This window comes from Oreochromis aureus, linkage group 17, assembly GCF_013358895.1.
Source record: "Oreochromis aureus strain Israel breed Guangdong linkage group 17, ZZ_aureus, whole genome shotgun sequence".
Lineage (NCBI taxonomy): Eukaryota > Metazoa > Chordata > Actinopteri > Cichliformes > Cichlidae > Oreochromis > Oreochromis aureus.
Genome location: NC_052958.1, coordinates 16,433,763 through 16,461,120, shown reverse-complemented (window position 1 = coordinate 16,461,120; position 27,358 = coordinate 16,433,763). Strand labels below are relative to the sequence as shown.

At 40.4% G+C, this 27,358-nt stretch overlaps 1 protein-coding gene across 2 annotated transcripts in view; it reads right to left on the bottom strand.

Moving 5' to 3' along the window:
* Positions 1 to 27,108, bottom strand: part of syt1a (synaptotagmin Ia) — a 205,659-nt gene extending 178,551 nt beyond the window's left edge. For both annotated transcript variants that reach the window (XM_031746337.2, XM_031746338.2), the window contains exon 1: positions 27,044 to 27,108. The gene's annotated coding sequence lies outside the window, so the exon portion shown is untranslated. The remainder of the gene's footprint in view (positions 1 to 27,043) is intronic.
* Between the last annotated feature and the right edge of the window lie 250 nt (positions 27,109 to 27,358).

The window sequence follows — 27,358 nt, the reverse complement described above, 5'->3', positions numbered from 1 at the left end:
CTAGCAGTGTGATTCTAAAGTGTTGTAAGTAAGTAAAATTTTATTTTTATAGCACCTTTCAAGATAAAAATCACAACATTCTTTACAGAAAAGCTAAAACACAAAAACAGAAATCAACCAAAAGCAAGTTTAAAAAGATGAGTTTTTAGCTGTTTTTTAAATGAAACCACTGAGTCCACAGGCTGAAAGGAAGGGAGTTCCAGAGTCTGGGGGCTACAGTTACAAACGCTCTATCGCCTTTCATTTTCAGCCTCGTATGATGGACAACCAGGAAGCCCTGATCACATGACCTCAGGGACCTGCTGGGGATGTAAGGATGTAAAAGATCTCTGATATAGGTTGGTGCTTATCCATGCAGAGCCCTGAATGTCAAAGTCAAAATCTTAAAGTAGATTCTGAATTTTATGGGGAGCCAGTGCAACTGGATCAGCAGAGGTGTAACGTGAGAGGATTTAGAAGACTTGGTCAGAAGCTTTGCAGCAGCATTCTGATGATCCACAGAGGCTTTACATAAACAAGTGAACAAAGAATTACAATAATCCAAACGAGATGCGACAAATGCATGGATGACCATTTCTAATTCTGAGCGTGATACAATGGGACTCAGCTTAGCAATATTTTTTAAATGATAAAAACAGGAGTGATTTAACATGAGTGTCCAAAGTTGGAGCTGAGTCAAAAGTTACACCAAGGTTCCTAAAAGAAGGTTTGGCAAATGTAGCGAGAGGGCCTAAGTTTTCTGTAACCACAGGTACCATTTTTTTAGGAGCACAAACAAGGACTTCAGTTTTCTCCTCATTTAGTTGAAGAAAGTTATCAGCCATCCAACCTCTAATGGAATCCATGCAACTATAATTTGTAGTTTGGAAACATCTTGGGGCTTAAAAGAGATATGTAACTGAATGTCATCTGCATAGCAGTGATAAGAAATATCTTTAAAAGTGCTCAATAAGTGCTGAAGAGGGAGTACTGTATGTTTGTAAGTTTTCTCCCCAACAAACACAACAATGTCGACGAAACGTTTTGCACTGTCAAAGACACCTGCGGTAGCATCCAAAAGGCAGAGGTAGATGTTAACCATCGCAAAAAAGTTGGACTTCTGGACATGCTAAAGGAAAGTAGAAGTTACCGTATTTTTCGGACCATAAGACGCATTAGGCGAAACAAATCAGTCAGATAACTCAAACTTTACTCAACTCATCTTCTTGCTTCCTCCACTTCCGTACCATTGATTCATTAATGTTGAATTCTCTGGTAGCTGCTCTATTCCCATGTTCTGGACCTGAAAACAAGGTTTGATCTTTTGTTTCATTCTGTAATACTGGACTTATTTTTCTACGAAGGTTTGAACTTTTCTCTCTTGTTTAAACACTCTCAAAGTGTGAAAATGTTCATGCCTGTCTGAGAAAAGTGTATAAAGTGTGTAGTGAGGGGCTTTACAGCCTTAAAATATCTATAATAATTGTAAAAAAATAAAGTTGGCTACTTCACAGATTTCACCTATCGTGGGTTATTTTTAGAACGTAAACGAGGGACCGCTGTATTTCTTACTTTTAGTTTTCTATTTAATCATTCAAGCTCTGCTCGACTTTCAGATTAGCTTGTTGCGTTCATTGCGTTTCAAACATGTGTTGCCAACAGGGGATCTGGAGGTAACAAACACTCATATTATAGTTGAAGAAGGGTGTTTCTCATGTCTCTTTTTACATTTTCATTTATCAGCAAATATCCAATATAGTTGCTACTGAAGACTAGACTGTATCAGTCATGGTACATTCACATAAAAAGCTGCTCCACTGCCATTCCATTAAATTGGGAGGACATCCAGTTTAGAATCGGTTAAGTAATACAACCAAAATGTCATTGTTATACAGCTATAACTTACTCTGTGTTTACAGTTTTGACTTCCCATAAATTAATAGCAGTCATATGTGCTGGCAACTTTCAGATTCACACTGAGATTTGTTGTACTTAAAATTATTCTCAAAGTTTCTCCTTTGGAGCCCAGCACAGAAGTTTTCAGATGCCACTGACGGAATTTTGAGAAGATTTTCTCTGTTGCTCACAAAAAAATGTCAAATTTCTTTCCATGTCCCATCTGTTTGTGTCCCAGTTCCTTATTATAATGCATCTAAGCCTGCCCTTATATTTGCATTGACACCTGTGCCCTTTTCAATTATTAATAGTCTGGATATCCATGAGTTTGTCAGCGGTATGCCGTCTGGTGAATATTATATTATGTGTCAAGGGGTCTAGTTATAACACAATAAACAAACCACGACTGCAGCTTTTGCCAGTTAGATATGAAAATGGGTTGTGTTAAATATCTAATCCCACCACTTAGAAATTGCAGCATTTTAAGTGTTTACCTTCTATTAAAGTCTAAAACCTCACATATTTTCTAGTATTCTGCTGTAAAAACTACCGCCGCAAACTCAAAGAGGGTTACAAAGATGAAAGCATGACTTTCTTTGGTGCTCATTAAGGTTTTTGAAACACTCAAACAGGCTTGAACACTGGAAGAATTATGTTTTCATCTTTTCTGCTAAAAGCCTGAGTTAAGAGACTGCATAGTTTTCTTGTCCAAGGACTGTCTGAGTAGAATTGGGAATACATTTAGACAAATTAGCTAGGTAGGGAAGTCTGCGCTGAAGCTTTTTAATAGAATTTTACACCAATAATAAAGCAAAAATTTCTGAATTTTGTGAAGCTTTCAACATAATGAAAGCCTTTGAACAGTGAAGGCATCTTGTCATAAGGAGGCTGGAAGCCAAAAAGCAATCCATTATATAGCAAAGTTATGAAGAGTACATTACGAACTATTAGGTATTTTAAAACTAGCAGACACACATCTAAACAATTATTTGCATACCTCAGAAATACAAGGAAGCATCAGGTACTGCTATAAAGAGTTTCAGGACGGTTTCTGTGGCCCTGTTGGTAGGCTAGCAAATACTCTAACTGTATGTGGTCAGTGTGCACTGACTCGTACAAACATACATGCTCTGGTTGTAAAGTTTAATGAGGCAGATAAGTCCAAATCTGATGTTTTATCCAGTTCAATAGCAGACTTTTGAGTTGGCAGCATTACTGCTTTGCACATCCATTAGACAGGCTGATAGGTGACTTTCAGCACCAGAACCTAATCTGTGATGAAACTACAGGTGTTATCAGGATGAGTAAAAGCCACAATAGAAGAAAAAAACCCATAAATGATTGGTGGGATGAACCCATATTGATGCGAGTCTGTCACTGTTTCACTAAATGTTAAGCTTTGCTTAAAGGCCACAGACAATGGAGTGGATAGTAATGTAGCTGCCAGTTTAGTTGGAGTAAACACTTGAATGCAGTTTAAAAGCTCCCAGCAATGATCGCTGTTCAAAAAACATTGCCTGTTTGGCTGGAGAGGTTCTTGAAATTACAATTATGGCCCCCGTTTTTTTAAAACAGACGCACATTAACAGATTCATGTCTTGCAAATATCCTGATCTCTTTCAGTCTGCCATTTACTTGCTTTAAATGTCTGTTTTTATTAGAATAATACGAGGTTAATGCTCCCTTCGCATATGTGTCTGGGCTTCAAGCTTTGTAAATAGTATCAATCCATATCCATTTTAGCAGCATATAAGCCCTTTGGTTTCCCATCCCATATATTGATGAGAGGAGATGAGGTCTGCACATTGACTTTCATCAAGGCCGATTAACCCAACAGTTTCAGACACTCTGGATGCACTGGTTCCCATTCTAGAAATACTAAGCTATATTAGGCATGGTTATTTAGCCCTGGCTTCTGTTTGCGAGCACGCCTGCTTGTTGCTCAATACAGGGTATTAGCTCTAAGTGAAGGAAATGGATGCTGACAGACTGCACACACACAGGGTGGAGTGTTGTTCTGCCATATTGATACATTTCCAAAACCACACTGTTTCGCTGTCCTTTGTGATTTCAGCTCTTTAGAGTAACACAAACAAGGAGCAAAACACACAAATAGTTGGTTACCACCTACAGCAAAAGCAAGCAAACCCCTTTACTGCACAGTTCACTGTGTGATTGTAAATACACTGAACAGACAAAACTAAAGTTAAGCTTCACTTTTGTTAGATGTTGAGAGATGTAAGTTTGCAAAACATGACAAATCTTACGAAAACTCTGAGATTGTGAACATAATTACCATGTATAAAACAATACTTAGGGGGCTTAGACGTGTTTTTGACTGAATTGGCATTTTAGTGAATCTTCGTTTACAAAAAAAGTCTTTTAAGCTGAAAATCCACTAAAACTGTTTCAAGAGGATTTTTCCGGTAAGTTAACAAAGTCATGTTTATGTTGAAGTTTCTTTAAAAGTAAAAGTATTTTTTCAAATGTCAGTCAGAACGCAGCAAGTGCACCTTTGTTTGGAGGTATTAAAAGCACAGCCACAATGTTGGAAACCCTGGAAATATACTCCTTCACTTTTAAGACCTGGAAGCTAATGTGGAAGTGCTTTAAATATGCATTGTTCCTAATTCGGGCACCATGGTTACAAAAAGATCTTTGGATATGAAGAACAATCGGAGTTAAAGTCTAAGGATGGATGATGGATGGATGGAAATGATTATTTTTCATGTTTTTTTTTTATCACCTTTTAAAAGACCACTGTTTTCAAGTAGTAAGTTATGTGCTTTGGCCAAGTCATGCTGTGTCTAAGATTCTAGAGAGTTAAGGCCTTCTGTGAGGATAACACAGGAATTATCCATTATTAAGTTTTAAATCCACAGGGACTTCTTTGCAACAATTCTCTTCCTTAGCTTGTTATTCATGTGTGATTACCTTTCAGCTATTTCTGGCACAGTGTAAATAAGCATTAGATCTTCTCCCCACAATATGCTTCTGTTTCCAGCAACGTATGCTCTAACCTGCTTGAAGTCGCCATCTCTTTACATATGAGCGGCTCGTTTTTTTCACTTCCTTTAAGGTGACCTTGAACGCTTTAGAACATGTGCAGCATGGGTTGAGTGCTTCCCTTCATGAACATGAGAGGACTGAGTGTAGGAGATTAATGATATCTTATTGTATTTATTTTGGGATTATTATCACATCATGACTCTAAACTCCCAAGAATCTCGCACACTCACTCCAGGTCAACAAACTGGCTCCAGACTCAACTTTCCACTCAAAGACGATATTCAAAAGGGAGAAATTTCATTTCACCAAAGCAAAATGTACCTGCTGTGATAGCATTTTGTGCCGAGCAGCTACCTTAAAATAACTTCTGATTCAAGGGACAAGTGAGCCTACCAGGGGGAGGAGAATGCTGTTAAATTCATGTTGAGAGAGTAGCCTTTGCTGCTCATCTTTCTGTGGCACACCACACTCCAGCCAAGTATGCACCATCCAAATAAACAACCGCACGTCAGCTCTCTGCAGCCCATCAGTCTCTGTTCATCCCCGAGAGTCCCGTGAGCAGATAAAAAGCTAATCAAACCCTCCACCATGTAATTTATCACTGGCTGTTCATAAACACTCCATCTTCCATTCCTTCCCTTTGTCCCTTTTGGCAGCACCTCCATTTCTCTGACAAGTGAGGCCTAATGGTGGTGACAGGCCAACAAATCAAGTTTATCTCTAAAAAGTTATTGGCCCCATTAAGATATTGATATCCATATAGTATTGTAATGTCAAAAGATGTTGGATTTGCAGTTCTTGACTGCCACATGTAGTACAATTTATAATAAATTAAATAATAGCAATTCCCATTCCTTGTGTTTTCACTATTTTCAACTGAACGCCATCGTTAGGCCCATTTTCACAGAGCTGCTGTCTCTAAATGAGGAGGAACTGCACAGAGACACGATAAAAATCACTCACTCCCTCGTGAGCTGCTGTCCCACTTCAGTGAGTCTGTCAACAATCTGCCAAATTTGTCTTTTTCTAATACCTGCTATACATCTTTGCGCACAATCCCTCCACCTTCCCTGGAGAGTCCCCGAAGGATTAAAAAAGCACTAAAGCCTATAATAACTTCAACTTTGAAATGAAGTTTACATCAGGAGATCTAAAGCATTTGTGATAACTACAAGGGCGAATAAAGGTTGATTATAAGTCAGTATGTGGATGTCCAGATGTAATGACGAATGCCTCAATCTGTTTTATGATTTCTTTATATGTTTTTGACCATCCAAGAAAAGAACTTGAAAGTCAATGAGTTTGAAAGATCAGTTGGTGCTAACCAGTCCCCACAAATTAACCCAAGAAATTCAAGACCTTTTCAAAGCTCTGCATCACTAGTAAAATTTCAAAGTATAAAAAATAAAACGTATTCTTGGAAAAATTTATTTTATTTGAAGTTATTAATGTGCATTGTAAGTCCCAGCTCTTTGTTAGCAATACTGTTTTCCATATTGTCTTTTCTTTCTGTTACTAACTAGCCGACAACCCAATATGTTACACTATGTACAACAAGCAATTGTTACTATTATTTTTCAGTTATTATCTTTTAATTTATCACAAGTTATTTAGAGGTATTTTAATCTATGTATGAACTATGTATGAAAAACCAAACGTGTTTTCTCCAGAAAGGTCTGGAAACTGGGCCTGTCGCTGCTTTCACCGTTCACGTACTAGTGGGTTATTATTTTATTAGGGTATCACTTTGTCTAAATTTACTTCAGCTTGAGGTGATTCTTCTTACTGCTGATTGCAACCAAGATCAAACCCCCTGCTGATGGTTATGTTCCTGTTTATCAACTAACCGATTAAACTATTAATTATGGCAAAGATGTTTGAGAAATCCAACCCCATCTAAAGGTGTTAAATACTACCACTCTTTCACACGGGGCCAATATCTTCTAATTTTTCAAAAACTGTCCTGTGGTGTCCTTTGATGCACTCACCATGGCAATATTGTACACCTAGCATTACTGGTCCTGTTTTCAGGAGCTTTGAACGCCACGTTGGTAGACAGGAGAGTTCACAGAGTAAGTCAGAAGTCTGTCAAGCCAGAAGACCGCCATAGGAGTCCTGTTTGAAAACTGTGCTTTGAACCTTTAGTTTCTATCTCCAATAGCTGATTCTGTTCATCTGGACGTAGCGTTTTCAGTGGGAGAAACATTTTGTCAGTCATCCAAGTGACTTCTTCAGTCTCAGCTGACTGCAGGTTTCCCCAATCTTATAAACAGCACATTTGCATAATGACTGAAACCAGCCCACTGAAGGCACAATGGGCTGGAGAATGCATCAAGACTTTAGGTTCTATGTTTTCACTTGCCTTTTGCTTGACAATATTAACCCTGCATGTTGACAAATGATGCCTACCCAGTTAGGTTAAATGTGATGGTAAGAAGTCCTTTACCAAGTGCCCATTAGAGACTGGAGGGCTGTCTTACTGTTTTTAGCAGTTTTGACTAAATGACAGGGTTTCATGTCCTGTCAATGAGAATGAGTTGGTTTTAAGTTAGTTGATATCTATAAAAACTTTTTTATTATGGAATTCAGTCAGAATTCAGAAATGCCCTTAAGTAACATTTGCTAAGCCAAAGTTTGCTAAACCCCTGCTGTTCTGTCAGATGCTACTAGTTTCTACAAACTAATCTGGATCCATATACCTTGGATCCATGAACTCAATTCATCCTTAGACTGCTCTTGTTCTCTTACGTACCAGGTGAACTGTACAACCTGACTGTCTGGATGCATGTAACACAAAGCCTTGATAATACTGAGAAATATGTTAGAGGCAAGAATTCCAAAATACAAAAATGTTAAGAGAACAAGGCGCAACACTACTTTTACATTTTGATGAAAAAGAAATCATTACTATTGATGTAAGTGTAGCGCATGCTGAGGATAAAAGGGTCCAGTCCATTATTGCAGTTGCCTTTATTGAAGGTTGCCACTACAAGAGTGGCGAGAGCCCATTACTGCAACTGAATGAATTACGAATATGCCACGCATTCAAATTGATAGGGCAAAAGGTGGCTGATGCCAGTGAGTCACTCTGATTTTGTATTTACGCCTAATGAATATTTGCGGAACCATGGCTGCTAACCCATGAGTAGACTCAATAAAGGGGGGGAGGAAAATCATTTTATGGCGAATTAAAGGAAGACGGGACACTTTATGTTTTGGCCATAGCAGAGTGCTTGCCTGATGCGATGGCATTTCATGGTGTGTTGTCTTTGCTCAATTTTCAAATCCTCCGACGCCCTCCAAAAGAACTCATCACTGCAGCGGAAGCTTTTGATCTTTTGTCAGGACCATCTCTTGGATTTTCAAACTTTTATCTGCAGGCCTGTTATAGAAATACAATTACTTTAATGGAACAAAGAGCTTTTTAACTAAGCAGCGCTTTTTTTGGTCTCTACACTGTATTCTGTGTTGGAAATTTAATTAATTTTCAAACAGCAGTGTCATTTCATTGAAAGGTGTAATTCATCCTTTGTGGTTAGATCAAGTCACATTAATCTACATATGCTGGCTGCCTAAATCCCCTCTGTGAGCACAACCTGCTAATTCGTGACAAACATGGGGGGCCTCATATCCACAGACTACCATCTAGATGCTAGTCCTGCAAAATTTAGGAGACTTTTTGACATTCATTCATGAACGAAAGCTGGAGATATCTACTTGTGGTGGAACGGTCCAATATGTTTATTGTTTTTGCTTCATCGGCTTCCTTCACTTTGCTGAGATCTTCAATAAGTGAAAAAGGCAGTGAACAGATAGTGACAGGGTTGTCTTTCTCTGGGGGGATACACTTCAAACACATGCCATGAAATTTTGCCAGTGTCTGTCCGTCTGTGTGTGACAACATGGAAATTTTGACATTTCTGAGCCCTTAGAATTCAGCATTAAGCTACGGGGCCTTTGAGACACATCCTCTATGAAGGGGAATTGATCTTTATATTTGCCACCTCTTCAAAGAATTAGAAGACCATTATAAAAATATTTTTAACAAAATATGACTATATTCTAAAAATGCCAGCTGTAGAATACGCACAGCAACAGCTGGTATATTAGTCAGATTTCGTAGTAAGGATTTATACTGCTGAGGTTGCTTTAGGTCTAAGGCTTGTTTTAGAGGCTAGTTCTTCATGTGGATATCAAAAATATTAAGCAAAGGCTTAAAAAGTGAATAAATGAAGCAAGTAAAAGATAGAAGGCAACACACACAAGCTGTGCATGACATTTGTCAGAAAGCATGCCCTCATGTTCCTCTAGCGTAGACAGATTTTTATTAACTTCTAAAGGATTATTACTCAATTTCTCCAGAAAAATCAACAGTTTTAAATCACAGGATTGAGGCTTTCTGGTTTAATGCCATTGATAACAGTTTGCTACAGAAACTAATGAAATTAAAAATCTGCTTTACTGAATTTTTTTTTAAGAATATGGAGGAAAAAAAATCCTAGTTTCAGGTACTCTGGTGTCCATTTTTGTAAGATTTTTGTGTATCTGTGAAAAGTTTGGGTTGTGGGTTGGTCTGTAATAAAGTTAGCTGAATTTTTAAATAACCTTACCTTATGCATATGTATGAATGAATGAATCATTTTTCATTTTACAATGTGCAACACCCTGCAGCATCAATCATCCACTTGTCCTTCTTTATTCCTCTGCTGCTGCTATGAGGAGAAATGGTTCTAGAGGTCTCAAACTCAAAGTCAATAAGAACTACAATTCAACATAAATGATACAGAGATAATTATTACAGAGTTGGGACTTATTTGTAGCCTGTTCAAAGCTACTTATCATTAGCGAGCAAGTCATACCAGCTCTGGGTGATGAGGCTGCATCAGGTTGATTCTGCTCTGTCAGTAATGATGAGCTGATATTCCATTATTTGATTAGCAACAATAATTTAATTTTCTTCTATACTTCAGTAATATAGCGGTCATCAATGTGCTGGGTTTCGGTATAGAAAGAAACAATGCTCATGATGATATTTGATAGACAGTAAAATCAATTAACTGAGGAAATAATCTGCATATTATTCAATATTGCTTTAGCCCTAATTAATTATGAAATATATGGCACGTCTGCCTCACCTCTGCCATAAAGATGAAAAAGGCTAACAAAACTAGCAAAAAATGAGCCGTGTTGATGGCAGCTTTGGAATATCAACCTTAGTAGCAGTATTATTCTTAGTCCTTTTGTTTCCCCACACACTGCAGGCATTGCATCGTATTTTATTATTTCAATTTCAGTTATGTCTCACGATGTCCCTCATCTCACAGACCAAGCTGTGTTACTTTTGAATAAACTTTGCATTACATACACAGACCCCAAAACACTCATCAATTTCAAATCATTCTGTTCCGCCATTTAAACAACGCCATGTCTTTGATCTTGGTTCAATTTCCCCCTGGTCTAAAACTTTCTGGTCCTTTCATCTGAGCAGAGCCTGAACGAGGAACGCTGTCTGGAAACAGGTGTTCTGGCTGTTTGATGTTAGCCTGCGGTGGTCCAGCAGGTTTGGAAACATGAAGCAATCATGACCCCATTCTGGAGACCCGCAACACAGTCGCCGTCCCCTCCCACCTCCTTTCTGATGAAGCAGCCAGGTGCCAAAAATACACACAGCTGTGTTGAATAAAACATCTGACACACTGACTCCCTGACTGATGGTGGGACAGAAGGAGCTACCCCGGGGACGGAAAGGTCTGGGACTTACCGCACCTACGCACTCAACTCGTTACACAAGTTAACAGGAAAGTTTCTGTGAAGTTGGCTGCTGAGACAAGGAAAAGGCTTAACTGCTACTTCAGCTGAGGGTGGGAGCTGTCCTGTAGGATGTGGTACTGAATCTGGCTGCTTCTGCCAGGAGAATCAGATATTTATAACACAGCAATGTACACTAGATGAGTAGGAAAGTGTCTTGTTTGCCTAAGGGCAGAAATGTGACACAGCCACCTAAACATAAAAGGTACAATTCTTTAAAGGTAATGTTAAAGAATGAGTTTAAGCACAGGTTTATTGAAAAAAGTTCTTGGAAGCATCTAATTTTCCCCCCGATGTTCAGTGGATTTCAGTTTGGGTGTTTGGATGGTCCACCTGAGGACAATCAGACACTTATCCTGAAGGCATCCAGGTAATTGCGCTATAGATTAGGTCATCGCTGTGCTGAAGATGACCCGACAGCCCCAGTTTTAGGTCCACTCTACAGATAAGAGTCTTTAAGGTTTTTTGGCATACTCTAAGCAAGCTGAGACCTTTTTAACACAAAAATCAAAAGTACAAGATACAAGAGTTAATCTGGTCATTCAGTGTGAATTCAGGCATCTGATTAATCCTGAGGAAAAAGCAAAGTCTGGTGATATGACAGCAGATACTCCTGTACAGTAATCAGGCTGTGGCCGAGGTGGACATTGCCTTCTTACATGACTTTTTCAGCTTTGTGCAGATACCCGACTAGAATTCATAATTCTCTCAGATTTCTATTCATAATTCTTTTGTTTCCCATGTCTTCTACTCATATAACGTCCGTGGTGTAGAACTCGACATTTGCCCCTTACACAAGTGTGGCTTCCATCCAGTCACTATCATAAAAGTGTGCTGAGTGCTTCTGAAGTGGTCATTCTTCTGGAAAAGTCTATTTCTGTAGAAAATTTTGTTACTGTAACAACAACTCAGACAATCACTGCAGTCACAGAAGACAGCTCCACACTTCTTTCAATTCAAAATGACTCCAAATGTCCTAATGGAAGAACTTGAAGTGTAAGGTTATTTTTCAGCCATGCTCCAATACAAAGCTTTGCACAGTTTTAATGTGAAGGCCTGCAATTTCACTTCATTGCTTGCACAGATGTGCACCTTTCTTTACTATGTCTAACCAATTCAATTTGCCACAGGTGGCCTCCAATCAAGCTCTAGATACATCTCATTGATAATCAAAGCAGACAGGATGCACCTGAGCACAATCTGGAGACTCAAGGCAAAGGGTGTGAGAGACTGTAGCAAGTGGTTTCTTCAGAGATTTCTAAAACTACTTAAAATTAGATTTTACTTTCATCCAGTGTGTTTCAGGGTCTAACTTTAATTTGGTGTTTTTGCCAATCAATGTACAGCAAATAAAACTATCTGAATCACTGAATATGATCAAACTCATGAGTCAACACAGTTCACAAGTTGTTGTAATGTGTGAAGTAAAGAGAGATAGTTTTGTTGTCATTGGTTGGATGTATTGGACAAACTAGTGAGAATTAAAATCCAATAAGAAGTCAAGAGGGCTTGCAAGCAATCATATCCAGAACAAATTAATCAGTCACTACAGTCTGATGAATATTCGAGGAGGAATAGCGTGTTTGTAAAACTGAAAAATGGTTTGTTTGTTTTGTTTTTTTTATATATAAATTTTGTTAAGAAAAAGCAATAAAGCAACAAAAAAGGATATGAAGTCATACATTTGATAACTGTGATAACTGAAAAGGCAAGTGTAACATTTTGTCTATATATGTGCAAATATATTAATGACCGTGTAACTGTTCTTTTTGTTATGTCATGGTTACAGACGTTGTCAGGCACCAAGTGACCCCTCAGGTTCAGAAACATGTGTCTGTATACATTATATTTCAGTTTTTTCTTTCATTTGTGCCCAATCTGTATGCATGTGTTGAATTATATGGAAGCATTTTAATCATCACCTTCCTGATTCACTCACAGATGATAAATGAATGCTGGGGGGTGGGTGGGAGGTGAATCATGTAAATTTGAAGCATGGCTCTATATCGCCATTAGCATCATCCCACCATGTCATTAACGAGCAGCAAACCACATACTTGTGACACGCACTTCCTCTTAGTGACAGATACAATTTCTGGACTTGCGGAGGTCAGCCTCGTAGGTGAGAAACCGGCGTGTTTCCTAAAAGGCTAAAACAGAACAACAAACAACTACACACAGATGCCCTAAGCATCCAGATATTTTTATCAACAGTCAAGCAGCCATTTTGATCCACATACTGGCACAGCACCAAAGACCAAGCGTGTTTAGCTATGTATCGACTGAACATTTAAAAGACTAGTTTACTGGCTGTATCAGATTACGAGAACCGCTGCCCCTTTAAGCCTCTGAACAGCAACAAATCCTTTTTTTTTTTTTAAAAAATACCATCACAAGAGAAGTGTGAAGGATTTGAAACAAGCGTTGGAAAAGCATTATCGGGATTCAAATCTCATGCGTAATCAGGCAGAACCAGAGTTGATCCAAATTCTTTTGTTTCCGTCATTAAAGAAAGTCTTCGGTGCTCGTTAGGCACGGCATCAAGCTCGCAAACTATTAAATGAACGTGAAATGATTGTTGATTAAAGCAGGTCAGTGCAGAGAACAGTTCAGCCTCTGTGGAAGAATTTTAAAATGATGTTAAATGAATAAACGCGTGCTTTGGGGGAAGATGATCCAACAAACCTCTTTGTGTACGCCTCTAGAGAAAGGATTACACACACAGAGAGAGAGACTGATGGGCAGAGTAAGAGGTAACACAGAGACGATAGGAAGATAGGAGGTGAACAGAGGGTAAACAGTGAGGCAGTCAGTGTGTAGTGACCCTAAAGCTTGAGATGGAGTCGTGAGTCACAGACTGTTTACCGTACACAAAGAGAGACAATGAGACAACACAGTGGGACAGCATTATTTACTGGCACACTTAGGAGATGGGGTCCATCAGAAGCTGCTGATTTCCAGTAAGGAGGATGGAAAAAAGAGGATATCTAAAGAGGGACATATTTTTCTGGGAGTACAGCAAACAGCTTTGATCGCAGTGCACTGCTGAGAGGACACGATGGTGTGCAGGCAATTAAGCCAATCAGTAACTTAACAGCCAGCTTGACAGGATGCAATTCTTGGATTTTAAGCTTCCTCAAATGTGATCGGTGGCATTTCCAATTAATTTTTAACTGCTTGACTAGCCAGGAGTGATTTGCTAATCAAAGTGCAGTATCTTGATTTTGCTTCTTTTAAATTAGAACACAATTTGTGTTAGCGAAATTGAAATCCAAGTGCACCAGTGTGGAACTGAGTCCAATTAAGAGATATTATGAGGTCTTTAGAAATGAATGCACCAACTGCAGTGCAGGTTTTACTTGTGAGATAGTTAATCAATGCTTAAACTTTCAATAATAAGACAGTGAGGGAGGTCAGGGTTCATGAGCAGGTTTCGAAATTTTCTCACTTGCTTGTTTGTCTGGTTCTTGGGCATTTACAGATGAACAGATGAAAGCATTGTTGTGAGACTGTTATGCAACACTGACTTGGCGCTCGGTGGTCACTCAACATCATGTCTGATTCTCCAGAGGGACGGCCAGATTTCAGGTTACAGCAGTATCTAGTGGCTGTGACGCCTCATTGCACTTGTTACTCCCAAATCTGAATAGCAAACAGTCGGTTGATCACAATGGCCTTAGCAGCTCCAGCTTACCCAGGCAGTAGTGTTTATGGTTCCATGAAACTAAGTTTTCTATTGATTGAAAGCAAGCACGCATGGAAACAACAGGCACACTGCCTGTGCAAGAAAATATGCCCGTTCTTGTCTGGTGCTCAAGCCCCGTAGGGGCTCTTAGAAGGGTTGGTCAGGCAGAGGAGGAGGATGGGCTCCGGAGTTATTGATTGAAGCTTCTCATAATCTGTGAACAGGTCCAGAGGTGCTGCAGCGCTGAGCTCGGCAAGGATGTCAGTGATGCTCTGAGTCTGACATTGATTTTGCCCTTCCTGCTGCCACCAAGTGGGTTTAGCACCTTTTCAGAGAAGCCATTACATTACTAAAACAGCTCATAATGGTTCAAAAAATAATAATTTGTGCAAGTATTCCAAAAGTAGTAACGTATGTCTTAAAAATAGTCCACAGTATTGACATGGCTGAAAACAGCACTACAAGTAAAAACACTTGATCTTTCTACAGATAGAAATTGAGCTAAATTGTTTTTCCAGATTAATTTTCAAGCTTTTGCTTTTCCAGTTCAGTCTTTTTGCTACTCAGTTCTTGTATGTTATCAGATCTTCTCAAAGAAAGTCAGCATGCTGAGCTTGTTAAAAGACCATTGCGCTATTTTTTTCTTTTCAGCCAAAATTCTTACTACTACCCTGCAACTGATGCCTTTGCTCTAATGGTGTTTTTGATTTTCTTGGGTTACAGCAGGCATCTCTTTAATCTTTTGCATTCCTACTGGCATCAAGTATACAGTCCAGTCCATAACACCGTGTCCACACAGAGCGGGCAGCGTGTTTGCAGAGCCTCAGTTGCTGCAGCACTCCATCTGTGTCTACACAGGATGTGTTCAGACACAGTATTACGCTGTAGGTCGCCCACACTGTAAAAGCGCATAGAGTTTAGCACAAAGTCACTGTTATGCACGAATCGCTCAAAAACAGTAGACATGCCAAACCCATAAGAACCCCATGACAGATGAGCCGGTATGCTTTGGGTCATAAGTTTTCCTTTTTTTCAGTCTTCTCTAAAGATGATGTCCAATATTGAATATATAGAAAAAAATCTAAACATAATTATAGGAAATATCCCCTAGGCCTGTTGTACGTACTTGACTTTACGTTTTTCAGTCTGGATATTCTTGCCTTATTTTCAGCTTTATCACTTGAATGCTCACCTCTTTCACCATCATATCAACTGACAACACCATGTCAGTCTTAAAGCCATCTCACAATTCTCTCAAGTCTGAGCCACATGTCAGCTGTTTTTGCACATGAACCATCACTGAAAAAAAATCCTTAACTGTCTCTGATTCAACTCAATGAAGGTGAAACAAATGACATTTTTGCTGTTTAAAGCAAACGATTAATTAGCGTGTTTTCAACAATATGATTTAAAACCTCAATACATCTATTTTTTTTATTTATTTTCACTGATCTATTTTTGTAATTAAGCAACATTTAGGCTGAAAATATTAAGCTGGGGCACATGTCCATGATCTATCCCACATCCGCCTAGAGAAAAATACCTCCACTGATTGGGCTTCTAATTGGAATACTTGTTGTTAATGGTGGCAGTCTTGCACAGTTTGTTTTGCAATGCACAATGCATGCATAATCCACACTTGGAAGTGGCTGCCTCTTCATTAACAACGTTTAAGAAATGAATGTGAGGAAATCCATCATTATCGCAACTCGCAATCACCAAACCCTACAGCGGGTGCAAACTCATAATCTCAGGCAATTTGCATATGCAATTAGCGTAAGCTTCAAGGAAAGGATGTGATTGACAGCACGGCAATGTTTTGCCTAGTTGATCTGATTGAACCCAATTTCAAGAGTAACCATGGTCCCCTGTTTTGCGCCGTTGTGTCTCCCTGGCCATTTTAAGATACTACAGCAGATGAAAGGTCACAGTGGAGTTTGAAAGCATTACAACTTGGACCTTTTTGCAACAACAGTGTCCAAGAGACAGAGTACATTCACTATTTTACCTTGACACACTCAACGTTGTGCTTCAGGTGTATGCCTGTTTTTTAGGACAGCTTTGAAGGTTTAATGCAATGCTAAAAAAAAATAAAATAAAATCCTTCTGCCAGCTTGATATAATTTTGAGTGGAGGCATAGACAGACAGAAAGGGGAAGCCTTCTGTTTTCCCTATCCCTTTTTTACCACCCTCCTCAACATTATTAATCTGGCTCCAGGGTCAAAATCAGAGGCAAGAATATAACTGAAAGGTAAAGGTTTGTGCTGAATCTCTCACTATGCATATGGGACATGATAGGACATGTTTCATTATAAATTCAAGGCCAATCTGTTCCTAGGGAGGGAAAGCAGGATGTCAAGGTAATGAGTTAATTTAGGAGATAAGGAACAGCAAATGTAATCTCTGAAATATCACCAGCAGCAAAGTAGCTCCTTGGGCCTCAAGTCCATCGTATCAAACAGAGGGTAAAAAATGTTACTAATTATCATGATAGTCTTTGCTCAAGGTACTCTACGGAACTGTAAATAAGGATAATCAGCCTAACAGTATATGGTGAAGTTACCCTGAGGACTCAATGTGAAGATCCCATTTAACACTGATCTGAATAATGGAGTAGGTTTCTTTCAAAGTAGCATCTCACAATGGCTTGTCACCATGCTCTCCGCTCCCCAGATGCTGTTTTCATTGAATACAATCACTGAAGACTTCACTTTAATTTAGTTTCTAACAGCAACAGACCTGTAGCTGTTAGGACATCTATGCTCTAAACCTCTACATGAACAAACAGGTGAGGTTAACATATGTGACTAAGGAATTAGGGTAAACAACGACAAAAGCAGTTTTTAGGCTGGTTCCAGTCAATTTAAAAGTTTGTGAACTGTCATTGCTTTTTAGTACCAATTAATCAGACAGACACCAGGAGAGATGGAAAACAGTGGGACAACAACTTTTGGGGCATGAAATAGTGCCATTAAGCCATTAGTTAAATGTTTCTTGTAGTTGGTCACCAGGTTTGCACAATTCTCCGGAGCCCCATTTTGGCTCTCTAAATCTAAACTCTCTAAATCCTTCAAGTTTCTTAGTTGCTGCTTGGCAACTTGATGCTTCAGCTCCCTCCACAGATTTTCTATAAGACTGAGGTCTGGAGACTTAGCTAGGCAACTGTGATTCTTCTGTAGCCACTCCTAGGCCCCTCAGTGCACAGACGTTGTCCTGTACCCTTAGCAGAAAAACTGCCCCAAAGCATAATGTGTCCACCTCCATGCTTGACTGTGGGGACGGTGTTCTTTGGGTCATACTCAGCATTTCTCTTCCTCCAAACACCTTGGGTCGAATTGTCAAAGGTTGATTTTGGTTTCATCTGACCACAGAACTTTCTCCTAAGCCTTCTTTGAATCCTTTAGATGTTCACTAGCAAACATAAGACATGCATGTACATGTGCAGAGGGCCGTTGTGGGTGCTGCGAGCTCAATTCGCCCCCTTTCTTATTTTCATTCGCATCGCATTAGGCACGATCTTAGATGGAGCTCAATACCAAGGGTGACTGGCTTGAAAATTAAAAACTGTCATCAGACACCCAGGATATAAGCGACGCCGTAAGCATAAAAACAGCCTTATTTCTCTCAATGATATGCAAATCAATTTATAACTTGTATGTATGTGTTTTTTTTTCTGGATTATTGGTTGATATTTTGTCTCTCTCCACAAAAATGAACCTTAAAAATTTTAGACTGTTCATTTATTTGTAAGTAAGCAAACTTACAAACTCAATGAAAACACACTGAACAACAACATGTATAACATGCTACAACAAAAGTGCACACATTGAATGCTTTGCTGGTTAAATATTCATGAATTCTCAAGCGGGCAGCCCATTAAATTAGCAAAATAAACAACCAGCAATGGACTCTGCCAATCACTGATAGCTGATATATTAACCCAATCAGCCATCCCTATTTTTAAATGCCTCCATTTAAGCAGCAAAGTACGGGAGTCAAACAGCTTAAGAGAGAATACAATCATTTCAGCTACTATCACAGACCCCAGACTACCCAGTACAACAACATTATATCAGATTTAACTAGATGCCTAGTTATTATCCCCAAGTGGGCCGGACTGGCCCCATGGTGCTGTGTTAATGAGTGTTTTTTCGTCTGACTGGGTGGACATGTTTGGAAGAAAGGCCTTCGTCTCGCCCCGAGACACTTGGCTCCGACAGTGAACTCTGCACAGAACGGACCTATAGGCCTCTGCAGTGCCTCATCCTTCATGGGATCTCCAAGCATGCTAGACTGCTCCATTTTTCAAGGATGAGGGGATTGGTAGCTGGTAGGGTAAACAAGGGGGGTTTGAAATTGAAACCATTTACTGTTATATCTCTCAATCTTTTGCACTAGTCTTTTGCTGGTGGTGTTATTATTCTGCCAGCTGACTCTAGCTGTGCCTGTTTGTGGCAAACTCCAGCAAAAACATTCCTGTAGTTGAGGGTTAAATTGTATGCGATATGATTTTTGAAGAGTTGCTAAAAAGGGGGCCACTTCACCCTGGAGCAGGGACAGCGGTGCAGACGAGAGCAGCTTATGAAGATAAGACAGATCCCAGAACAATGTACGGCTCTCGCACATGTCAGCTACAGTACGGTGCTAATCGAAGAGGAAGAGCACGGGGGAGGCGGCTGGCATGACAATCTACAGCAGGCAGGAGACTCGGTTGCCATGGTGACAAACAAGGATGTTTGCATCAGAGGCAAATCTCAGCAGTCAGCAGCGGAGGGCACACATACCATTCGACTAACAGTAATGGAGAATCATCGGGCCCAGGGATGAGAAAAGGTGGGGTGAAAGGGAGGACTGCCTTTTCCTTATCACTTGGTGTTCCCTCGCAATTTCTTTTCCACAGCAGGTCTGATCCACACACACATGCACATCCACACTGCAGGAGGGGGGTCCCTCTCAAACGGAGAACCAGGGAGTCACCGGTTCAACAGCTAATGACATCCACTGCATTGCTGTGTTAGAGAGAAGAATGAAATCATCTTCACAGCTGGGTCACTTGACAAAATTAAGGCTGTAATGCTGATTATGTGCCTGTGCATTTATTCGGTTTAATCCATCCACGGTGAATTTAATGAGCATGCAATGACCTTGATTGGTAGCAAAACAATACAGCAATGTGACTCACTCCAGCAGGCTGCTCTGGAGTGCAAATATACACTCAGCTCACAGAGCGATGGAAGAGGTAATAAGTTGAATATGAGTGACAACTACTCATACTTCCCAACAGATGTTGAAATTATTGTGACACATTTTAAACCCACCAAGGTCATTTGTGTCACAGGCAAGGCGGTGTGGGGTGACACTGATTTTAATTGCTTGCTTGCTTGCTTTATCCCATCACGCCACTGTGTTTTACACACACTGTTGGGTGTCGTATTGCTTTATGACTAATGCATCCTCCAAAGGCGCCCAGAAGCAGCGAGTTAACTGTAGCAGAGGCAGGAGGCAACTTACTGGGATATAATTTGATCTGCTTCCCCTCGTCTATCTGACATATTCTGAGGACACCGACAGAGGCTGGAGAATTGCGAGCTTGTACAAGCTGTAAAAACACAATTAACCTTTTCTGCCTTAGACAAGACTCGGTTTGTGTTGATGCCTGATTTGTAAATGTGTCATTTTGCTCAAATTGATGCATTTGCCTTTGTAATACTCTGTTCACGTTACTTAATTTCCCTCCCTGACAAAAAAGCAGCTGTTTTACTGCTGTAAACTCATGAATGGAAGATGGACTGAAGAATGGACACTGGTGATTTGAATTCTAGGCTCGTCTCCCCATTGACGGGTAACTCTTGATACAGAGTGGCTAAATCATCCCAAGAGATAACTGGAACACCTCTAATCTGATCATTTTATGCCAAAAAAAACAAACAACAATGAGAGCCAAAAAGTTACACAATGAATAGCAGCTGGTTTGGTTATTACTGACATACACCTTGAGGTGGGGTAGCACTTCCTTCTTTAGGGTTTGGTGTGAATGTGCATTTCAGGTAAGCACAGGACAGATTGGTTTTTAAAAGAATGCCTTATTACATTTATGAAACATTCAACATGTGCTCCAGGGCCTCTTTTTATGCCGCGTGCCCTTCAGTAATAATTCAAATATGCTTTCACCGGGCACAGGGGATGTTTCGTCTACTATGTACAGGGGCTCAGGAGGACTGACATAGAGCACACAGGGCAAGGCTCGTGTCCCTCAGCAGCCCCACACACCCACATGGTATTAATCTCTAATAACTTTCCCACACAGCACCTTCGGGCAGTGGCAGGAGAAATGCTAGGGGAAGATGATGCGTTTCACCAGCGCTAAGTATGAATCAGGATATTAAAAAGTTGTAGGAGGGCAAAAGCAATTTCCTCCTAAAGGGGATTTTAAAATTACAGCGCTCAGACTGGAGGTAAGTCCTACCACTAAATCATTCTTCTTCTTCTTGCCCCTCTCCTCCATCACCATCGCCACACATGTGCACCAAAGATAACGTCTGTCAATGAATAGCTTTCTAACAGACAGTCATGACAAACCCATGAAATACAGCCTTCATAAATGCACGGTTGTTAATTCAAGGGCACGACTGGCTGTGATGGATGTACATGAGCAGTCCCGGCATTATGGGCAGTGACGTCACTGTGCGCCATCGGATTACTTACTGACATAAAGTCATGAATTTTGCTAATGATTGAGGTAAAAGTCAGTAACACACAAGCTCAAGCTAATGATTTGGCTAATAGCATCTTGAGCAATAGAAGTGACTTTTTACGCTCCATTGTACAATTTTAGATTCGAGTGGATTTCTAAGTTTTGGTTTCTGTCTATGGCTCGATTTGCATTTTGGTGTGTTTGCTTATTTTCAGAAGGTAACGCCATTGTGTTGTGGTTAATACTTTCCCTTAAAATATGAAAAGGACACACAAATGTCTGGAAAGGTTACATCTGGTGTAAATGTGTTACACCTGCCAAATGTGGTGACCACTTGTGAATCAGAGAGCAGCCCATAGAAGCTTTATTCTTGCTTATTTTTCAGGTGCTCTGTTAGCCATGATGACTTCTTGCTTATTCCATGTTTTGATTAGCTAATTTTCAAGAGCCTCCTGGTTGTGCTTTAATTCTAATTAATAGCTATAATATTAAAATCCTTTTAGTTGCCTCTGTGTATCCCCCCTTTACCCAGTTCACTGCCCTTGTTCTTATGTGTACAAGTAGTTGTCTTCTTTGTAACATTTATGAGATCTTCAATTGTTTCTCCCAATGTTCACCTTGCTATTTTGTGAAACTTTGCTCCACCTTTTTTGAATTCTGGCTGAGAACTTTATTTTTTGGAGACTGGCATTTATCCTGATGATTCTGAAGTGGATGGATGTGCAAGTCAAATGTTTCGTCTACTATGTACAGGGGCTCAGGAGGACTGACATGGAGCACACAGGGCAAGGCAACTGTGAATATATGCGAAAGTCTCTGTTATAAAAACAGAAAAGTGAAACAAACCAAATCACAGTCAAAGGCCCTGGCGCCGTGAGCCTCATCACACACAAACAAACCTGACAGAGATCCTGTAATTTTTTTAAATTAGTTTAATTTATTGCATTTACCCAAGGTTTTCCTTGGTGAAACAAAACTGAATGAAGTCATTGTGACATTAGTGCATTTCAGCTTCTCCGAAGTCATTCACTTAGTGTATTTAATTAAGCGCACTCTGCAAACCGAGGCAGCCATATCCAAAACAGACTTTTTTTTTTTTTCTCAAACTGGCTTCATTAGACACTATTCAGGCTGTGGTGTTCATCCTTTCTGATTTACTGCAATTCAGTTCCAATTGTCTTGACTGTGTTGCAGCTGATTATTATAAATTTAAATGCCAAATACAGCTGGAAGATTGGAGGCATTGCTATGGATTACGCACAAGTGAGAAGAGCTTTACTAGCTTTCTTTTGGGAGGAAAGTATTCATTCATGGTAGGTAATTTAGCAGCTTTACACCATGTGACACACACTATCAAATCAGCAACAAGTTATAAAAAATCTACTTTATGACAGAGAAAAGAAGATCTCTTGTGATTCTTGTTTAAGTGTGTCATTGTACAACAAAGTTCCAGTAATTAGGAAGCACCTAGCTGTGAGGGTTCACATGGACAGCAGACACATAAATTAGAGCTGGTGGCTGATGGTCATGATGACGCAGGGCTTAAAATTGTGATGGCTAAAATTGGCACAACTCAAAAGAACCAAAAGATTCTCATATGGTACAGCTTGAAACATCATGTAGTTCAGTCTGTGTATTGTGCGCTTTTTAAGCACAGTGTTGACGCTACGGATTGTAACTGGATTGTGTTTTTAAGCATACATATGAGTCTGTTTAGCTCTGTCAATAAAATGTGTATGAGTATGTGTGTGTTTGTGAGACCGTGTGTGGATTGATCCTGTAATCTGAGTCTTATCTCGGTGGGTCCACAGAGATCAAGCAGTCCTGAGTCCTCTACACTCTGTCAAACACAGAGCTTCAAATGAGGACTTAAGACCAAGCTAATTAGCCTATTAGTGTCAGGTCTTTACAGCGATGCTGATACCAGTTAGGCAAGCAAGAGAAACTATGACAACGACCTTTAGTCCCTCATTACTGTACACACAACACAATTCAGGGTTGTATTCGAAAAACATCTTGTAAAAGTGTCAAACTCAGGGAGCTGATGTTGATGAACTTACAGGAGAACTCAAGCATTTAACACGCAGATGTGACTTCCTGATTTGTTTCCATCAGGTTCACTCAAACTAAAACACTGCTTTACTGCTTTGATTTAAATCAGACTTGTTTTGGCTTGAACGCCTGCAGGGAAATATTGGTGCTGAAAAATGCAGCAAAAAAGAAAACCGTTGAAAAGCATTGCTTTAACATGAACTGCTAAATGTGCAATAAATTATCATTTTTAACAGACTTTTACACCAGCAGGTACCTAAAATTATCAGCAGAATGCGATGAAATAGCAGCAAATACCTATGTATAGTGTTGCAAGGTCACAATGCTTCAATCTACACACCGTCTTGTAAAGTCACTTTGTCGCTGAAGAGACGAAAGCAGTCTCAGTCTGCCTCAGTCCATCTTGTGGGGGTGATGTTGCACTGCTCACACATTGTGGTTTTGCGGGCACTTGACCGCTAACCAGGTGAATTTAACTTCTAGGCCATTTGGGATATCTGACAAACCAGGATCAAATGAATGAGCAACCACTCCATAGTCACACAGGATAGTGGTTACAACAGATTGATGGCAGTCGCTGTAAAGTTGATCAACTGCACAGTCACACAGGTCTAGAGACTGGTCTGTGACCCCCTGGCAACCACAGGCCGCTAGAGAAAAAATGTGTTTTCACTGACTGGTTGGCAAAAACATCCTCATGATAGCTTTGGTCACTAGCAGATTGTTGCAGTCGCCATAGTTTGAAAAGAACATACCGATTCGTCTGCAAATTCCCTATTGCTAGTGAAACTGAAAAGTAGGAAACAGACCTGTTGCCTTCAAAGTAAAAGTTGCACTTAAAAACATGTTGGTTGCAATGCTGTGGCATATCTTTGACTTTAACTTTGAGAGAAGTCGGCACCTTCCATTCAAACTACAGACGACTGCGGCGATGTGCTATAGCAACCAAAACAAGGAAGAAGGAAGGTTTTGGTCTAGCATCCTCTCTGCAACCAAATTCAGAAACCTCCAGGAAACATTCCTCAACCATTCAAGAAATACATGATTTTCCCTCACAATTAGTGGTTGCATCATGTCCAATATAGTGGAAAACCCTCGAGTAACGTATGCATGATGACACAAATGAAGTCTCTTAGCAGGTGTGCTGAATTCAGTTCTGCTCAATGTTTACAATCCTATTGGTGCAGCCATCCACAACAGTCCCAGTTTCTCAAGTTAATTGCTCACCGCTGCTCTATACTATTAAGTCTTATCTCTTGTCTACAGCACAAAAATCAAATAACAACCAACCTGCCTGACAATCTGTCGAAGAAACAGGCTTACATAAATTTGAAGCAGGAAGTTACCATTAATATGCATGAACTGAAAACATGGTTAATTTGCAAAGCAACAGAGAAAAACGTATATATATTGAACAGCGACGCCACACTGTGATACTAACAGGTGGTGCTTTCCACTTTAGTTTCAAGAAGAGAACAAATGCTGCAGAAAACTGTGTGTTTGTTGGGTTTTATGCTTGATGGCAGACGTAGGATTTAGAAATGATGCAGCTGAACTTTGTTAAAATTTGAAGACTGATTTCTCTCAGGCTGAATATACTAAGAACTGTTGAACTGCATTATCCATCATCTTAAATAAGAACCAATAGACAACTGTTTTGTCAGTTTTGTAGCAGGGGCACTGTAAAGGAGATGGGACTAGATTGCGATGAATAGTCAATCAATAATCAGCCCCAAAGAACGTAATTATTGCAGGAAAAAGTGCAATACATTACCAGGCTTTTTTTTCCTAAGATATCTGGTATCAGTGATGGTGATGAATGTGATCAAAGGATGATTATAGGGATGTCCTTGGAGAGTGGGAACACTACTTATGAGGCATCCACCAGCATGACTCAGTCTCTGTGGTGACACTGTTACTGTTCTGTGCGCATCCCAGTTCATAGGCACCCAAACCAAATGGCCACACAAGGTCAAATCCTAAGTGATATTCTATTTATATTTTCCATTTTGTGTTGTTCCAAACATAAACAAACAAATGGCTTCACCGTACTGTCCTCGTGGCTCTACTTCCTTTCCATACAACTTCTAATAACCTTATAAGTGAGAGCCACTTTTCACGTGCAAAGTAATGCTGGCAGATGCCCTTCCATCCTGACAGTTTCTGGCTTTTGAAAAGTTCACTCAAGATAACTCGGCCAAGACAAAAGGTTAGAGCTGCTCGGACATCAGGCTTGGGACTTTGGGTCTGTACTTCTCATTAATAGCCCCTTAACAAGCCTGATAAAACATGACAACGCCTCAGGCAACAGATAACTGGCCACTTGATTAGATTCGGAGTCAATATCCGCCCCTGCCCTCTCTTTCTTGCTGTAAACATGATTGGAAGACAGACAAAGTATTTAAAGCCAAAAGGAGAAGAATTTATGACTAGACCCTGGTTGTGACTTAAATTCATGTGGCAGCGCTTCAAAAAAGTTTTGGCTCCAGATTCTTAAAGGCCAAGGTTTTGCAAAAAAGCTACCCTGAGCTATCAGTCCACACAGCATCCATTAGTGCATGGCTTCAGCCTGTCTGATTCAGTTAGTAATTATGAAATGGAGCATCTGCAGAAGCTCCCTGAGAGTATGTAAACATAGGCTCTGCCTTGGGGAATTAGATCAGGGGTCATTTAGATTTAGGTGAGAAAAGCAAAGAGTGCTGTTTCACTCGCGCTTTTCCCGTCACCTGGTAACAGTTTGACACACGGGAGCTACCTAGTGTATATGCCCAAACCAGTGCAGCTAAACAGCAACACCTGAGCAACCCCTCCTCTCTCTCCCTTTTCTTCCTCTCCCATGCCTCTGGCTGATTATGCCTCCTGAGATATTAGGTAATCTGGGAGCAGGCAAGAGGTGACAGGCCACTTCTTTTTTAATGACTTGTCAGCGAAGGCGCGCTACAATCACCATGTATATGGTTGACATGTTTGCTGAGCGACAGCAGCCGTCCATTACATGTGCACTGTGCGGTAGCCAATCGGCACTCTATCAGTAAACCCGTGGGAGGTGATAAGCCTTCTTTACAGCAACGGGGGTTCCCACTAATAATGATACCAGATAGGGACAATATCGGCTAACACGAGGAACTGGAATGACATTTTCAAATTGTATCTGCTCACTAAATAGACTCTTAAGCTAAAAAGACTGCAACTTTAAACATCTATTTATTGCCACAAGTTTATACGATAAATTATCAGCAGGAAGTGTAGTCAGGACCAAATCGAAGTATTCGAAAAGTCAAGCTGAAGCGCTTGTCTTGTTCCATATTCAAATGGCATTACAGCTCATTTCTGAATCAATACCCTGTCTGTCTTTATTTCTGCTCAAGATAAATCTATCATGACTCAAAGATGGAGAATAGTGAAGTAAAAAAAAATTAATGATAGGGCACCAGGGCTGCAGCCTGCCTATTTTATCTGATGGAGCGAGGTGAACAAACGGAGGGATTAGCTTCCATGGGATGAAAGCAGCTGCTCGTCTTCCGTCTCCATTCCCCTCCCCTCCTTTCCTCTCCTCTCCATCTGCCCACACATCCACGCTGTGGTCTCCCCTCGCAACAAAAGACGTGTTCTATATGTTGCTATCACTAGCTGCACTCCACCCTGCACCTACAGCAGTTTCCGAGCAAGCACAAAAAGCCTTTCAGTGCACATGGCAACGAAAGACGCGCCAAAAACGGTGTTAATAAGAAGGCTTGGGAGTGAAGTGTACTTCCCCTGTGACACCCTCAAAACACCCACCCTTCCTGATTATGTCACCTAGAAACAGATACATCACACACATCCACCCCACTATGAGAAGACACTACAAAACAAACAAGAGACGCCCCGATTCTTTGCAACTTCTGAGGAAGCCCAAAGCAGAAACGTGCTCTCTTACCTGGCAACAGCAACACACCTTCAGCTCCAAATCTGCTCGCCCTGTCGAGGAGGCGCTCATCTGTAGTAGGAGTAGGAGGTCTTGAAGAAAAAGTGTGTGTGCTGTGTGTGTGTGTTTGTGTGAGTGTGATGCTGGAAGAGAGGAAGAGGGAGAGAGGGAAAGTGAGAGGTGGAGCCTAGATGAGAGGAGAGAAAGAGGGCTGGATGATGACTCCGTCTGCCGTCTACATAGCCAGTCTTGTGGGAGCAGTGTGGATGGCGCTAGAATGTCTTCTGTTCAAACACAACAGGCAGATGCACTTAATTCACGGCTTGG